At 38.8% G+C, this 17,407-nt stretch overlaps 1 protein-coding gene across 1 annotated transcript in view; it reads left to right on the forward strand.

Annotated features, from left to right (window-relative positions):
• The first annotated feature begins 1,853 nt into the window (after positions 1-1,853).
• Positions 1,854-17,407, forward strand: part of amacr (alpha-methylacyl-CoA racemase) — a 33,815-nt gene continuing 18,261 nt past the window's right edge. Inside the window, exons 1-2 of the mRNA XM_018662518.2 lie at positions 1,854-2,075; positions 2,597-2,645. The gene's annotated coding sequence lies outside the window, so the exon portion shown is untranslated. The remainder of the gene's footprint in view (positions 2,076-2,596; positions 2,646-17,407) is intronic.

Raw genomic sequence — 17,407 nt, forward strand, 5'->3', positions numbered from 1 at the left:
ATGTGCCACGGAGTATTTGTAGCGGTCTTTGAGGACGCTCCCTCCCTCCGGGCGAGGGCAACGCTGATTGGTCGTAGCAGTTTGAGCACCCGTGGAGGCGGGGTGGGGTGCCCGGGGGGGTGGGGGTTGGGGGGGGGGGTTGCGCGATGGCGTGAGTATAAGATGATGTTAAGGCACTTCCGCCTGCAGCGACATCCAAGGACACAGCCTGCAACTGTGAGTGACTAAAGCTTTATAGCCTGCAGGCGTGGAATAAACACTGAGGCTTTGCTTAAGTAGAAGTACCAATACCACAGTGTCCAAACACTCTACTGCAAGTTAAACTCCTACATTCATAACTTTTCTGAAGTAAAAAAAAAAAAAACAGTAATAGCATTAAAAAGTACCACAAGTAAAAGTGTTCATTACGCAGAATGGCCCATTTCAGAATACTATACAGTAGTGTGCACAAGTTTTAGGCTGTAAAAGTAAAGTGATGATGTGTTGAGAAGATAATGCCATGAATAGCAGCAGGTCTCTGTACACATGTGCACAGATGTTCAAAGTAATCTACAGGTAGGTTGTTCCAAGTATCTTGGAGAACATGCCTCAGTTTTAAGTTGTCTCAGTGCTCTCTGTCCCCACATGTAATCCCAGACTGACTCCATGAGGGATCTGTTTGGGCTCGTTGTCCTGCAGCAGAATGACTCCCTGGTGGTACTGTGTGATGAGGAAGAATCTATACATCTAAAGTGCCTAAGTCGTTTTCACAGTACTGTAAATGACATTATTGATTAGTGGTTACTGATATGTAAACATGTAAGCATCACTAATATTGTAGCTAGTAAAGGTGGGGATTTTACCTACTGTATATTCTGCTGGGTATTAATACATCAGAATTTGTACATCATTATATTTTTAATAATTTATCTGCAAAGTAACTAGTATCTAAAGCTGTCAAATGATTGTAGTGGTCTACACATAAATGAGAATAAAGTTCATTAAAATTGTAGTTAAATCCCTAAATATGCTAAGTTACAATCCATCACTGTAACTCTGTGGCTTATTTAATGAAAGTCAAGTGTTAAGTAGGTTTTTTTTGTTGTTTCCTGGTGATCATGTCAAGTATCTGCAGTAGTCTGACTGTGACAGTTTACGTAATGTCTGCTTATTATACGTGTTTCCTCTGTGACACTGATCTCTAGCAACAAAAGTCAAGGCAACGAGGCAGTAAATAAGCAACAAGTTGTCTGCTGTCTCGTACTTGATAGGTGCTGTATGATCATCCGTTGCTGACTACAAACCAAACACTTCCGTCTTCTGCTTTCATCACCAAACCACAACTAGACAGAAAAGCTGCATGTGACAGGTGCTTGAACTCCAGTGGTGGAAAGCAACTAATCTAGAAACCTAGAAACCTACACACTATATACAACATACACTCCTGCTGACACATCACTGTCATTTAACACTTTAATAGCATGTAAGATAAAATATTTTCTCACAATGTTGCACGTGGTTCAGGATACTTAATAATCTCAGTCCAAGAGGAGAAGCTCTTAATGCTCCTTTTGGACAATGTAGATGATGATTGAAATTGCTTTCTTGTGAAAAATGTGACACAGATTAGAAAGCTCTGACTGACTGCTTTAACTCTGTGTGATGTAGCCCAACAAGTAATGATAAGATCATGTACCTAAGTGTGACTTCTTCCTCTTTCTGATCGGCAGTTATTACATCAGTGTTAACTAGAAGGTGCTGACCACAATCACTCCCTCCCAACTGAATCATCTTGACACTTTAGGACTTCTGCATTTGTTAGTGTACAGAATGTATAAAGGTGAAACCACACAACCACACAACCACACAACCAAGATGACCCAGTGGAAGAGCACAATATACTGGATCAGACATGGTGGCATCAACCCTGACACACTGGGACCTGTCCACAGTCAACAGCCATTAAAGGATAAGTTCACATTTTTCTATTTCTGTCTGTTTTCAAGCTTAAACATATATATATATTTTTTGGTTGTTGTAATCATTTCTCTTGTCCAGACAGGTGCAAAGACATCCCTTCCTAACACAACTGCAATGTAAGTGGTAGAGCAAAAAATCCACAGACTTAAGAAAGTTCAGCCAAAGCTAATATGAGGCTTGTGAGCAGCTTGTGTTAGACAAATCAACCCAGTGTCTTTTTCTAAGTTACAGTCTTTTAAGATAGGATCTCTTTTTTGTCTTACTATCCCTCTGCTACAGCTCAGGAATGAAACATCATAAACCACAATGAGGGAGTTTTATACTATAATATTTTTGATATTTTTGGCCACTTGCAGAAACAAGTTGTGAATGCAACACTGACATATCATCGCCTTTCCAGCTGATATGGCCAAGTTGCTTATTCATTACTACATGCATCAGTTATAGCACCACAATATCCTATATTTGGGGTCATCATCCTGCCAGTGTGGCAAATATAGGTCCAGTGTTCAATCTCTATTGATCTCCACTATCTCCTGAGGGAAATATCTGGCTCTTTAACTTGTTTTGCATCTCTTCATAGTCATTTTACGGATCATTAAGGTCGTGTCGTGTCTCATTCTGTGATATTTTGTAGGTGAAGACTGGTGGCCTCCTGACCCCTCAAGCCCCTGGCCCTTTGCCTGGTAGGCTCAGTTCAGTAATCCATCCATAATTAGTAATCACATGAAATGGCCTTCTTGGCATATGGTGCATGAACTGAACTGAAACAAAGGGAGACTGCTATTGCAGTGAAGGTGAACCCAAAACACAGGCAATGTTTGATATGGCCTCTGTTGATCTGGTGAAAAACATTTGCTGAGTACACTTTCTCTGTCCTGTCCCACATTCATAGAGTAATACACCTGGTAGCTGCCAACACTAGTCTGTTTCACCACTGAAGAGTTTAAAAGCAACAACTGGGGGCACCTTGAAGAGCTTGTTCACTCACTTCGTACCGCCTTGAAGGTCACATGCCTTTGGTCACTTTCCTGTGTAAGCGCAGAGGGTGTTTTGTCTGATAGATGCAGTTGCTTTGAGAATGCAAATAATACCACTGGAAAACATGTACAAATGCAAACACAGACTTCAAATAACAACAAATAACCCGATTGAAGAGCAAAATCAAGAGTTCTTTTCATCTGCTGTCCTAATTTTATAAATAGGTTGTAGGAAATTGACCTATTGTCTCACACTGTCCCCCTGTAGTTTGCATTGTATAGGCTACAGCAGCTCAAACATCAAGCTTATGTTACACATAACAGGAAAATGCAATCAGTGGAGCACTCAGTTTCAATAGGATGTTTTCCCTTTGGGTGAGGAAACAATGACCGATGTAATACGATGTACACATGTGCAGTAGACAGTAAACTGACAGTCTCAAGTTATTGGATAGTAGTTGTTTAGACAGGTCCTTGATTTAAGGTGTCTGATTACACTGACACAATATGTTCCCTGGCAATACAGGCTTCACTTTGCTATACTTTTCTGGAAAGAGATGGTGTGCAACACTAAATATAGCAGACTGTGTGTAATGCAATGCAATGCAGCACTACAAAAAATCTAGGCAACCTGCAAAGGGTTACATAGCATACCGATTAGGAATGGCACCGCATCTGTTCGTCATATGTTTGTGCTGAGGCTTAGAAGTGTGTGGAAATGCAAAAAAAAAATTTAAAAAAATTATTGTCTCAACTGTACAGATGGGTGACAAATTAAAGGAAATACAGGAAACAGGATGAAACTGCTTCCATCAATGGGGGCACAAAGGGTCACTGAATGTCTGATGAGTATGAAAATGAACACCTATGGGAGATTTTGGACTGACATACTGGACAGCACTCTCCAACACACATCCAAAACACAGCTTGTTTATCATGTTAACGGTAGTGGGACTGAGCTATGGAGTGAGTCTGAAAGGTCCTGTGTGATAAGGGTTGTTTAAGGTCAAGCTGTAAGTTTGTGATAGAGGGGACTGAGTGGATTGGTAGTAGCAGCATAGCGCTTCAGTCACTGGTCTTGTAGACCACTCTCATCAATGAGGGTGATCAGAGAATCCACAACATGTTTAGATCAGATTATGCTGTCAGGCTTTTGACTGGCATCCAAAAAAGGGGAGAACACCTCTCACTGACCCCATGTCACTGACTCTCAAGTTAGAAACTGATTGATGGTTGAGGGCTCTGGGTTAACATCTTCTTATATCCCTGAACTCTCCTGCCCTTATTTTGGCCTCTTGGTCACTGACCAGATGCTTCTGGTTCTTGCACATGTTCAGTAGCAAAGCAAGAGACTGTAATATTATTATAAGTGTTTTAAGTGTTTTTTTTTTTTTTTTTTTGTAGGTTTAATATTGCCAAAATGTGTTGTTTTATCATCTGTGATATCCAACACATAATCTATTTTTTGGATTAAAGCTCTGACAGGCTGTTATCAGTTCAAAACTGATAAAATGGGAGTCTATCCAGTTCACCACCAGCTAATGACAGTCTAAAAAATCTCTAGCCTTAGGGTGTACAACCCAAGTAACTATATTTTTTCTTTCTTTTTCTTTTTTTTTTTAATCTTGAAACACTTGCAAAGATAACATTCCACCATAATCACCATGAAATATGTGGTTTCCATATGAGTGACCTTCTCTGGCCTTCTCTGACAGGGTAGGCTTGTTTCTTAGATTAACATTCACGGAAAACAAAGTCCTGATGTCGTCATCTGTCCCAAGAGAGTACTACCACATGAGAGCTGAAAGACTAGACTTTAATTTCCATTACAAGTGAATAAGTAATGCATTATGATAATAATGCAAAAACAGAAGAATTTTGCTCCTAAATTTTAAATAATACAGTGCACACATTTGTGTTCACATACAGGAGGTTTTTGTGTTCTCTGAGTTATAGTTGCTAATTGTATCTCACTTCTGCATGAGTTATGGACACACAGACATCTTGGCTTTGGTTCTCTCTGGGGCTGCACCTGTTAATTTAAGCCCACAGGACAGACCAGCATCAGGGCGTAATGCCAAGGTAAGAATAGCTTACTCATGGGGGAGGGTTTAGGGAAAAGATGTTTATGACACAGGCTTGCTTGCTGTTAGTTACAACACTCTTGAATACAGATAATATATTCCTAGAAAATAAAGTATAATTCCGGAGTACTTTGTGCAGTATTCCTCCACTCTTTACAGCTGAATAGTGTGATTCTTCTCTTGTTGCGATATCCCACAGTATTCCTTATTAAATGCTGAATGACTCACTATTTATTTTTATTATTTTGTTATCAAGTCATTGTCAGTGTCCTGTAGTTTCAATTCTTTCTATAAAGTTTACCCTTTTCCTTCAGCAAGACATATCCCCAAAGCTGCTAGATTTCATCCAGTGGATTCCATTAACATCTGTACAAAAGTTCATGGCAATCCACTGAATATTTGAGACTGGACCAAAGTGGTGAGTCAACCGACACTGAGATTACCATCCCTAGAGCAATGCTGCTGGTGTGGCTAACAAACAGTGCTTGTTTTTGTCCGGTGTTTTACTGCCATAAGTGGTAAAAGATGAAAAGTTTGAATTGTGCCACTGTATGCGCTACATGACAGCTGAGATCGCAAGCCTAGAACAGACCATGGTGTCATGATAATACAGCTACTGTTACTGATTGTTCTCGTGTGAGTAACACTCCGCCTTACTACAAAATCAAGATGGCCACCTATCTGGTTTTCCCGTCAGTCAGGCTATGAAAAGGAACAATCTGCAAGGTTAAGCTTTGCTGAATTAATGCTACATGTTTGCTTCACTGTAACAAGAACTAAAATATATGAATATACACAAATTTGAAAGTGATTAAAGAAATACTAAGGAGAAGGTACTGATCCTCTCTTTTCTACTGAGGCCATTTGCTCCCTTTCGCACATCATCACAAGCACTTCTTATTGTGTTTAGACTGTGGGAAAACATCTGCAGCGTGACAGTCAAAATATCTTAAATCAGTCTTTATTGGCCTTCAAAAGGGACTTGGCGGTCTCACCCTTCTTGAGGTAACTTAGGGACAAATCTGTGCAGCTCCTATCAGCCCAGAACAGTTTGGGGAAACACATTTCCCAAGGAGGATGAGCAGTCACAAGTTTGTTTCAACATTGTTTATCTGTCTTACACAAACTGCCTTAGTGTCTGAATTTCCAAAGCATTGTCCAACAATCTGCCAAGAAAGTTGATTTACTACTGTGAGACCACCATCTGGCCTCAGAAAGAGTTTTGACGTAAATAACAGCATTTAATACGTGTGCAAGATAATCACAATAAAAAATCTAAGACATCTGCATTTCAAAATGTAAAATTGGTTGGTATTTTGTCATACTGACATTTTCCTAACGTAGAGCTCATATTTGTTGGAACATCATCTCTGAACCCTGAGTCCCATAGTTATTATTGCACCATCAGGGTGTATATTCAAATCTCATCTCAACACATGCAGTTGTGCCTCATGCCTCAAGAATTAAAATGATTTTATTTCACTGTCGTGCAAGAATGTTACATCCATAACCTCTGTTAGCCTTACCGTCCACTGCACAGGATGTATCATGTCCTTGGCCATGGTGTGTATGTTTATCGCACTTCCCAATGTTTTTCCATGCAGTGTGGGGATACAGGATAGGAAACATTCAAGGGGACGACAGAACACCACACCCACCACAAACAAAGACGGCGGCTGTTTAACAGGTTGATACTGACACTACTGACTCTCATGTGACCCTTTTACAGAGATTCTGCTGTTTTTATAGAATTGAGGAAAAATATAGATGGTGATGTTTATTGAGACTCTTATATTTTGTATTGGCAATTATATTCTATTTAGGTGAATATTTGGTCATTTATTACAACATATTTGGTGACCAAATCATATTTTCTCCTGTTGACCTTTGTTCCAACTTGGCCAAGATGATACTGGAACGCCTCTGGCACCACTGTTACAAGCTGCATGTATTTCTAGTTAAATATGTCCGACGGCCTTTATTTATCTATGACCAATTGTTTCCTGTTTGCTCAAAACAATAACTTATCAAAGTTGTTATCTGTTGATGTAATAGTAATACTAATAATAGCAATCACAGCGACAGTCGTGTTCTGTCTTTGTTTTAATCAGAATTACCTCTTCACAGTTTTTCCTCCTCCAGCCAGTCCAGTTGCAGTCGTGCCAAAAAAATTAGACATTCCCTCAAGGCGATCCTGAGATGTTGCATTCATAATGCCAAAAACCTGTTTTGTGAGATTACAGTGACCTTGACCTTTGGCTTTTAAATACCAAATCAGTTCATTTGCGAGTCCAAGTGAATGCTTATGCCAAATTTGAAAGGATTCCCTCCATGTTTTCCTGAGATATCACCTCCACAAGGATGCATGATTCTGCACAGACAGTTCCATACAAGTTGTCTGAAAATCTCTGCAAATATGTGAGGGGCAGATTTCCTCCTAAATCTGAAGATGTGAATGAAAACCAACACAAAATTAGGGAAAATATTATGGAAATCTGAACAACTACTTCCTGTTTTAGGATTATGTTTTCCTTGCTATCATTGGGAGAGAGATATATGTGGATTACCATATGCCATAGACTTTTTGGAGCGCATCCTGAGCTCCATAGCAAGGCTACCATAGTGGACTTTCTTTAAGAAATACAAAACAGATGCAAAACATGTGCAAACAATAGATAGCACGTGTTATAGCTTGGCTCTTACAAATATTTACTACCATTACTACAAACTCTGGACATGTGGTACCAACACACCAAAGACACAAGTTCCACTGATTACACACTTCATTCTCAAATTACCCACTCTCCACTTACAAAGGCTGTGAGAAAAACAGTGGAAAACTCTAAGTTACTAGGAAAACTACAAAGGCCAAAAAACAGAAATGGACAAGCCCCATTTGTTATAGCCTGGCTCTTGGACTGGAACAGAAATGGGAGACACTTGGGTATACTAAGTAACAAGGCAATTTATTTATAACAAAATGATGAACAAATGTAAAACAGTGGATGGGAGATGTCTGTGAAGTCAGTAGTGTAGGGAGTGGCTGAGTGAAAATGTGCTTTGTGGATGCTGTGGTGGACTGACTGCCACACTGGCTCATATGCATGAGACACATCAGGCCCAGGTGTGTCCCATGCCACTAATTAGTCTCCCAACTTGGTCAGCAGCTGTGTAGACACAAAGTACAGCAACAGCAAAGTGAACCAAGCAGAAGGGCTGTCTCACACATTTATCATTAAGCCTTTATTCCCAGGATTCAATATTTTAGTTCCTCCATGTAAAATGTGAAAGAAAAAGGCATGCATTGATTTCCTATCCAGTCCCAGGCAGTGTGTGATTTAGTCATATTACTATCAAACAATTTTTTGTCTTTTAAATGATGGTCTCCCATCACTGTTATAAAATTGTGATTATTGTGATCTAACCAGGAAATATTAAGGAGGTAATTCTTAGAGTAGAGAGATTATGACTGCAGCTTTGATGCAGATGCCTTGCAGGTTAGTGAAATATGTTTGTAAATATAGACCTACTGTACTGCACTGTAATATATCCACAACCTTCTCCCCTAGGCAAATGTTAGAGCTATTATTTACATAACCGTCACTGATAAACACCTGTTGGGTATATGTCAATATTTGTCCCTGAGATGCAAATGTATGGCAAATGTACTGAGGCAGGATAGTTTTCATTCATTTCAAAGGAATGCATTTCAGTAGTGAATGGGGTGTGTGATGTGTCTTTCCTAGTAACAGGCTGCAGGTGAGTTTTCTTCCTGTAGGTGTTAACTAAAGTTTATGTCAAACTTTATAACTAACTAAAGGTTTATGTTGGTTTTTATTGCAGGATGTGACAGTGGAAGCCAGAGGTGCCTGTGCAGTTTCATTGTAGGTTATTGGTCTGATGTAAATCACTGTGGCTGAAGCAATAAACCTTTGTTTTGCCTGAGGTGGACATCCAGGTTCATCCTCTTATAAGTACTTTTTGGGGGTACTTGCACTTTACATTTTAAATGTACTTTACACTTCTATTCCAACATTTCAGAGTGAAATATATATATATATATATTTATATTTTTTTTTTTTTTTTTTTTTTTTTTTTACACCACTACTTTTAGCTGACAGCTGTTAGTACGCCTGCTCTACATATATAAAGTACTTAAAACTGCTCTGCCTCAACCATTTGCAACAGTAAAATGCTGTTCATACACTATTGCTTCATGTCATAATATTGTATACTGTACAATAATATCTCACTCACAGAGGACCAGTTGTCTTCGGAATGTGAAGTTTTACTTTTAATACTTTTTATTTCAGTAGAAAATGTTGCTTTACTGGAGTATTTTTATGTTGTCATATTGGTACTTTTACTCTCTGCCAGTTAGTAGTGGAGAGTGGAAATTGTCGTCTAATGGTGACACTACAGGAAAGGTTTGAAGGTCACTGAAAACATAAACTATCCACAGCAAACTGAACGGAAATCTGTATTTTGTAGGGTACCTTGTTGTGGACTAAACTGTTGGTCATAGGGAATATATTGTATATCATGGCAGTAACACAGGAAAGGTCATGAGGGGTCACCAGAGTTATTGTAATTCTTCCTGTGGGAGCCATACCAAATTTCCTCCTACTCTAGCACTTAAAGCCAAAGTTCTGGACAGACAGACAGAAAAGCAGATGGCATCCTGGCATTGTCTTTCTTTACAGCTGTTATATTACAGAAGCAGGGCAAAAAACTCATGCATATTTCAAATTTAAAAAATAAAAATACAGTGCTATTGTTCTACTCAAACACATGTTTATTTTTGGTTCTGGCTCTGAGCATTACTCACAGACAGATTGACAGCTGGCTTGCATATTATCAAGTACTAACATCTCTGATGTAGTTGTACACGAAGTTGCATATGTGATGACTATAAAGACGGTATGCTCTTTTGAACACACTATTTTGTGCAAAACTTTTTAGAGTTGTGTTCAAGTCATTAAAAATTAATTTAAAAAAACCCTCAAAATATATTAACATATCCAGATATTTAAGTATTCTTCTACTTACAGTAGAAAAATAGCTCCAACATTTAATGTAATGTGTGGGATTTCCTCTGTTTGTCCACCAGTCCACCAGTCCAGAGTTGATGTTGACAGATGCCATGGAGCAGCACTAATTGCATTTATGTGTTTACACAGTGATTTAAGGTCCTTACCGCTGCTGTGCTCTGCCTCGCTCACACCCACAGATCCCCGATGTTCACTGTTACACTAAGATGTTTAACAGCATACATTTAATGTTGTGTCAAACATAATCTTTTTAAAGCAATGAAGTCTCCCTTCTACAAACTGACAGTGAAGTAGCTGAGTGTCAGAGGATGTAAATTCTTGTATATTAACACACAATATTCCAATTCTTAGCACAGACAGGAAGACAGACAGAGAGACATATGATTAGATTCTTATTAAGTGTTTGAGCATGTGTGTGGGGCAGGAAATAACTCTTTCAATGCTGAACTCTGGAATGCTTAGCAGCTAGATGACACCTCTGGAGACCACCAGTAGGTGCAGTAAGGCTTTTAAGCACTGCAGGAAATAATTATTTTATAAACAATTAAATAAACAAATAAATAAATCAGCACTGCCCCAAAAACTTAAATGTAGCTTGATATAATGGAGTTACTTTGACTTGTTGACCTCTGTTTTACCATATAAAAATCATTATACTATAGAAAAAACAACATTTGCAGAAACTACAAAATACAGCTAAAAAACAAACTTTATGCTAGCTAGTTTAGGCTAGCTGGTAAGAGCTAACATCCACTTTCTCCCACCAGTTTCCTGCCATTATAATCAAATTTGATGCAACAACTGTAGTAACTCAGCTTGTTATACTGCATATAACAATTCATCAATTAATGTTCTTACAGACAAGAAATTTTTGCTAGTAGATTCTGCAGTTGCCTTTTTTCCTAAAATTTGACTAATTAGCCTTCTCAGTTCCTGTTAAGTTAATTTGTTTTAATGGCCAGATTCAATGAGCAAAACACAGTCTCAGGGGCAGGCAAAGGTTTAAAGTATTTGTTGTAAAATTTGCAAAAGGTCTTAGGCAGGCAGGTTTTGGCCAGGGGTCCAGGCACAAGGTATGCTGGAGAGCAGAGTGTTTGTCAGGCAGCGATTTCAGACAGGGCTGGCAGACAGGGACGAGGCTGGAGGTGGCTGGCATATGACAAAGTCTGGGTGGTGAACAATAGTTACTACTCAGATCAAACAGGTAAACCTGGCAGGGGCAGGAATCGCACACAGACAGGACTGACAGCAGATCAGAGACAGACAATACACAAAGGACAGGGGACAACATGGGAGAACATGTGGGAAAAGGCCCACTCTCTGCTTTTTTTAAGGCTGAGCTGTACCTTTTAACTATGTTCTTACTTGCTTTTCAAACCAAATTTGTAGTTTATTGCTTAAACATATCATTCATTCTCATCTTATATTCAGTTAAGTAGAACAACATAAAAAGAACAGCAGATGCCTTCCAGGACCAAACCTACTTGTTTGTGGGGCTAGAGACTATTTACAGATGGACATCTAAACATCACACCCATAGACTTTATTGTGCTACTATAAACAGCCTCTACTCCTCTGGTAAGGCTTTCCATAAACTGCAGTCAGTGTTGCAGGTGCTGAGTGAGGTTGCGGTCGAGGCTCTGTGCAGGTCTCCTCGCAAAAAACAATTCTTTATTGGCCAGACTTTTGTTGCACATTGGCATTGTCTTGGTTGAAACTGGAAGAGAATTTCTAGACTGTTAGAAGTCATGGTTGGATGACATAAATTATCCTGTAGCAGGATTTCACTTTAGTGACAAGGGACTCACTGTCTGTTATACAAATTAGACTTCAGGTAACCCACGTCATCACCACTACCTTCCTTGGTTATTACCTATCTGTGATCACCACAAATTCTTTTCATATTGCATGTTACGTGATTTCTAACCTGGTGTGTAAGAGTTGACCTTTCCTATCTCTAAAAGATCTCTTGAAAAAAAAAAAAGTGGCCTCCTCAGACTGCCCCTGGTGAATGAAACAAAAAAATGAAACACAATTCACTGAGGTGGAACACTTTGATGATAATAATGCCAAGGTATGCACTATGCCAACTCAATTTTTCCCTATTCTCTAGGTGAGAGACTTGATAAATGCGACCAAAGACATCCCCACATCCCTCTCTTAACGGAGGGGACATTTCATCAAAGTTGAATCCAAGCATTAAAAATCCACTTAGTGTCACATCACAGACACATTTCACAGTGAGCTTTGAAGTTCGCCCACGCACCTAGAGGTATTATTGAAGTCATTTTCAACAGGAATGCACATAGAAAGACACTTTCAGTTGTCATCGCAGCACAGTGCAGTAATGGAGGCTGCTATGGCATCTTCTTCCTTGGGGAAGAAACAATCATCTGTGCGCAGTTCTACTCCAAAACCCCGACCTCAAAACTTAGAATGAGATTAAAGACTGTTGTAAAACTCAGTTTGTTTTATATGCGTAGCCAACAGAGGGCAGCAGATGTCTGCAGCATTCTCTCTCCTCCTATTATCCTGTCAGCAGAGCCTCATCTACAGCCTTTGGCTTGCGGGGTGGTTGACAGGGCAATATTTTTGGCTGTATTTCCTGTGATTTTGTTGCAGGCTTTTGCAGGCCTCCAAAACAGTGTAATTGCTGAAAGGACTATGCCCTTTTGTGCTATACTTCTGCTGCTGTAACCAAACATGCCAGGAAAAAAAAGCATCGTATCAGTGCTGTTGTTGAGCTGTTAACAGGGGTCACAAAATTGACTAGCTATTAGCCTTACTTTCTGTCTCTCTCTTTCTCTCTCCTTGTTTGGAGTGTATGTAATTGGATGGACATTCTTTGGGAAATTACATTCAGCCAAAAACCAGACAGTCTGCTATGCAGCTTTTCAGATCCAAAGAGCTGCTTCTACAAGGAAGGTGCTAAGAGTGACATGGTCTTGTTACTGAGAGTACCCAACTGTGGCAAACAGACTCAATATGACGGATCATTTGCAAAAGTATAGCATTTCTGCACTGGTCTTGTCTTTTGCTCAATTAACATTTATGTTTTCTAGTTTGGACAATTCAGTAATCATGATTCGGTAATCAATACTCAATGTACAAGGGCTGCGCTGAATGCTTAAATGTACTGGTAATACATTTGGGTTTTGGTGTTTTTCAGGGAACGTTATCCAATAGATGAAAACATGATCCAACACATGACAGTATATAACAGAAAGTGGATGCTCAACAAGTAACACAACAAATACGACAAAACAAATCCAGGCACACTCTCTCCTACTGGTGCAGAACAAGCCTCAAAGTGACAGTAAAGCCTGTCAGTTCAGGTATAAATGTTTGTATATGCCCTGTGGTAAGAGAGACCACAGTGGCAATAGTTTTTCCACCCACTCTCTAATACTTGTGCTACTCATCTCCAAAAAGGAAAAACAAAAAAAACATTCCTGCATTAAATGAAGAAAAGTACCTGCTTCATTTCAACACTTTTAATGGTAACTGTCATCAGAGAGTCCAATTTCCAGTTTATAATACTTATGTATATTTTTCTCATGTGTATATTTACCCAGTGCATCCTAGCATCAGTCAGTGTGTTTTGACAAGCAGTTGCAATGTAAGGCCTGGTTAAGCAGCTGAGTATCTTCCATTGCCTAGGTTAGGGTATAAGATTCATAGGCAGTTTAATAGGTACAGTTCAGGGTTAGAGAAAGGTTTCACACAGATGGCCTGGAAGATTAATAACAGCACAGGCCTGATGGACCTAATGCTAAATCAATACATCATCAGTATTTCATGTAAATACCAATGAGAATCCTCACCAAGCTATTGTCACATTTCACCTTATTTCCAACATTACCCAACATGACTATCAATAAGTTCCTGAAGATGGCTGGATTAGCCATCGGGCAAAATTGAACTGCTGTTAAATCACTGTTCCTCCCACTCTCTGTGCAGTGTGTGTGAGAGCTGATATGCTAGAGATTCCTCTGCCCCAACATATAATGTCTGATAATTTAACTAAATACACTGATTTAGAAATGTAAAAAAAAAAAAAAAAAAAAAAAAAAAACCTGATATAATTAAGGTCTTCAGACTCTCCAGATCAGGTAACTGAGCAGGACCTAATGTCAGTTGCTGTTGTGCTTTTAGTGATGTGTTTTCCTGAGCATATTTTCAATTCAATGAGCAAAAATCCATACAGTGAAAGTTGAGAGAACCTGGAGTTCTATGGCCCACGGACAGTTTCTGGCTTTGCCTTGTTGATGATCATGTCTTGTTCCTGAGAAGGAAGTTCTGCTCTGTGCTTTGGGGACAGCTCTGGCTCCCAGCAGCAGAGGAAAGAGAAATCCATATTGCTTCCTCCTCTACAATTGATCACTTACTACTGCATTGTGGAATGCAGCTGCAAATGATTTTTTATCCCAAAGTTTCTGCTGTTTTATGAAAGTATGAAAAGCTACGTTTCACACAAGTTGGGAGCAGAGCAGAAAAATAGACAAAGAAATGGTTATACAAGTTTCAAAAGCATTGACTGGATATTTTTCTTTGAGACTTGACAGACAGGTCTGGCAGCTTTTTCTCTCACCCCATAGACAACAAGCTAACCTGATGCGGTGGCAGGTGGCTCAGGTAAGGGAACAAAATAGTACATAGATGCAAGCAAAAGTGTTCCAATGTGTAACTCCTTATGGCCCTGATACCCACCTCAGAGTGTAAATTATTACCCAAGGCTTTCCAGATGAGACCCTTCATGTCTTGTCATTATTAATAAAGAACCTGATTCTCAAAGAAAGGTGATGAATGTTGCATGAACTAGATCAGGAGGTGAGTGAATCCCATTTGAAAAGGGAGCAGAATATTAAAATATATTTACTCTCACCTGTTAAAAGAGAGATAGAGTTTTTAACTCATGTCCACCTCCAATCCTAAAAAAGGTATCTCATTCAAATACGCAACTGTATTTGAATGAGATACTATCAGTAGCTGAAAATAACAATACAGTCAGAGTAATTAAAATTTGATTAAACCCAGATGTAAAAAAAAATCTATCAAGTTTCCTCTTTCTTTCTTTTGTACCTTGGAAACAGCAATTGCAACAAGAAATCAATCTTACTTGGCATCTGCAAGTGATTCAATTGTGAATGCAACTGAGTTGTTTTAATACTTACACAAGGACAGAGATCATTTCCTTCTCCAGCAGCAGTACAATAGACAACGAAATATCAGCTTCAAGTGGTATAATTTCCCTCACCCTCGATTTTTTAAACAAACTCGTAACAAAGACGTGCCACAGCTCATCAGCATGAAGAACAACAGAAACAACACTTAGACTGTACAGGAACTGTCTGGGACAAAGTGGTGCTCATGATGTAGGTATAAAGGTACTAATTCAGACGTTCCAGTGGAGTCTGTAGGGGAATGACACAGTTATTCACATTTGTTTTGCTCAATTGAGGCTTATGTTTTCATGTCAGAGACGGCATCACTTGAGTGAGAGGTTTTGTTCTCTGTAAAATATGATGACTCATGAGAGATAATTTAGCTGCAAGCTGTAATTATCTGTTTGATGAATGCAGGTAAATGATTTCTCTTTCAAGAATCAAGATCAAAACAAACAAAGAGGTCTTTACTTTTATTTTCTTTCTTTTCTTTAGGGGTTTTCTTCTTTTTCTTCCTTTTTTTGTTTTCTTTCCTCCTTCCTAATGTCTTTGTAATATACTGGGGGAAAAACTCTCAGTAGGCACATCTGTTTGCGTATCTGGACTGTGCTTCAATATAAGTTGGCATTTATGAAATGAGCCACATAAATCTTGCATAAACCTGGTGTCCATCTACGCCGGCATCCATCTGGGTTACATAACAGCTGACATTTCAGTCATTGGAGGTATTTGTTCCACAACAGAATAGGCACAGATGCTGTCAATCTCAGGGAGGTTTTTCTTTTAACTGACCCTGAATCCTGCAAGCACAGTCCGATCGATACAGACAACCAATAAAAACAAGATTGCGCAACCTGTGTTACAATGATGTTTTGTAGCTTTGAGTGACAATATAATGTAGAATATAGAATACAATACAGAATAGAATACAGAAGCATGTTGCCTGCACACACACACCCAAGCCCTCCGAAGGATGAGTTTCGTATTTAGCTTGTAATGACAGTGGTATCAACCTTCTTTTATAACTCTTGGCAAGAAGGTACACAAGCTTATTCCCAAACTACTACTATTCAGTGTAAGAAAATACCATTCCTTTTATTTATTCACTCTGAGCAGAGGGCAGGTAACAACAGATTTTTATTCTCCCTGCATCTTTTTGATAACAGAATGGGAAAAAAGAAGAAAAAGAAAAAGAGGGAAAGAAATAAATGAAAAAAATTGTTTATATTATCTGATATAGGTGCTTGAGTATGGCTGCTACCAGTGCATGCAACAGACACATTGACATGCTGTGCATTTAATGAGCAAACACATCTGCATTCTCTACATGATAATACAGTGAAAGCATGACAGCCAGGAGCAGCTCCAGCATAAAAAGATAACCTTTAATATAACAGAGTAGTTGATAACACTCTACCAGACATAAGAGCTAGAGTTTAATGCAAAAGTGACACACTGTTCTTCTTTGGAGAAATCTATCATATTGACCAAAACTTCTTTCTGTCTTTAAAAATACTTTGTGCTGAGTCATTAATACAAACCCAGAGCCTTTTTTCACTGAACTATAATAAATGCTGGACATTAGGATCAAAATAAATCTTTATCTCTCAAGAAATGCTTTGAAACAATTTACTGGTGAGTGGGCATTTTATTAAAATGGTGTTTAATTGCTCCACAGGGACTCTATTGAAAAAAACAAGGAAACTTAATTTTCTCTTATCCGCCCAAAAGGATTCACAGAGGTAATGGTCTATTATTTGTTTTAGCAGTAACAGCATTTTGAAAGGCCAGAGGCACAGCCTAGTAAAGCTCATTTCTCTTAGCTCCGCACTTGACATTCTGAATGGAAATAAAATGACATAATTAAAGTTGCCCACTCTCCTTATCAGCAGGATTGTCTATCATTATCTTCTGCCATTTCCTGGAGCTTTCATCACATGAAAAGGTAGTTACTGTAGGCTGAAAACAATTGTTATTCAGAGGAAGATCTCTTGATTAATTGCATATTTTATCAGCTGTGTACTTTTTAAATTTTGAGGAACTGCTTATGCAGGAATCTGAGAAATGTATTTCTTTTGCAGTTATTGGATTTGTCGGGAAAGTGTGTTGTTAATTTTAGAGATGAGGTAAGCAAAAGTAAAATCTTTCTTGATTCACTCGATGTTAAT

This window comes from Lates calcarifer, linkage group LG9, assembly GCF_001640805.2.
Source record: "Lates calcarifer isolate ASB-BC8 linkage group LG9, TLL_Latcal_v3, whole genome shotgun sequence".
NCBI lineage: Eukaryota > Metazoa > Chordata > Actinopteri > Centropomidae > Lates > Lates calcarifer.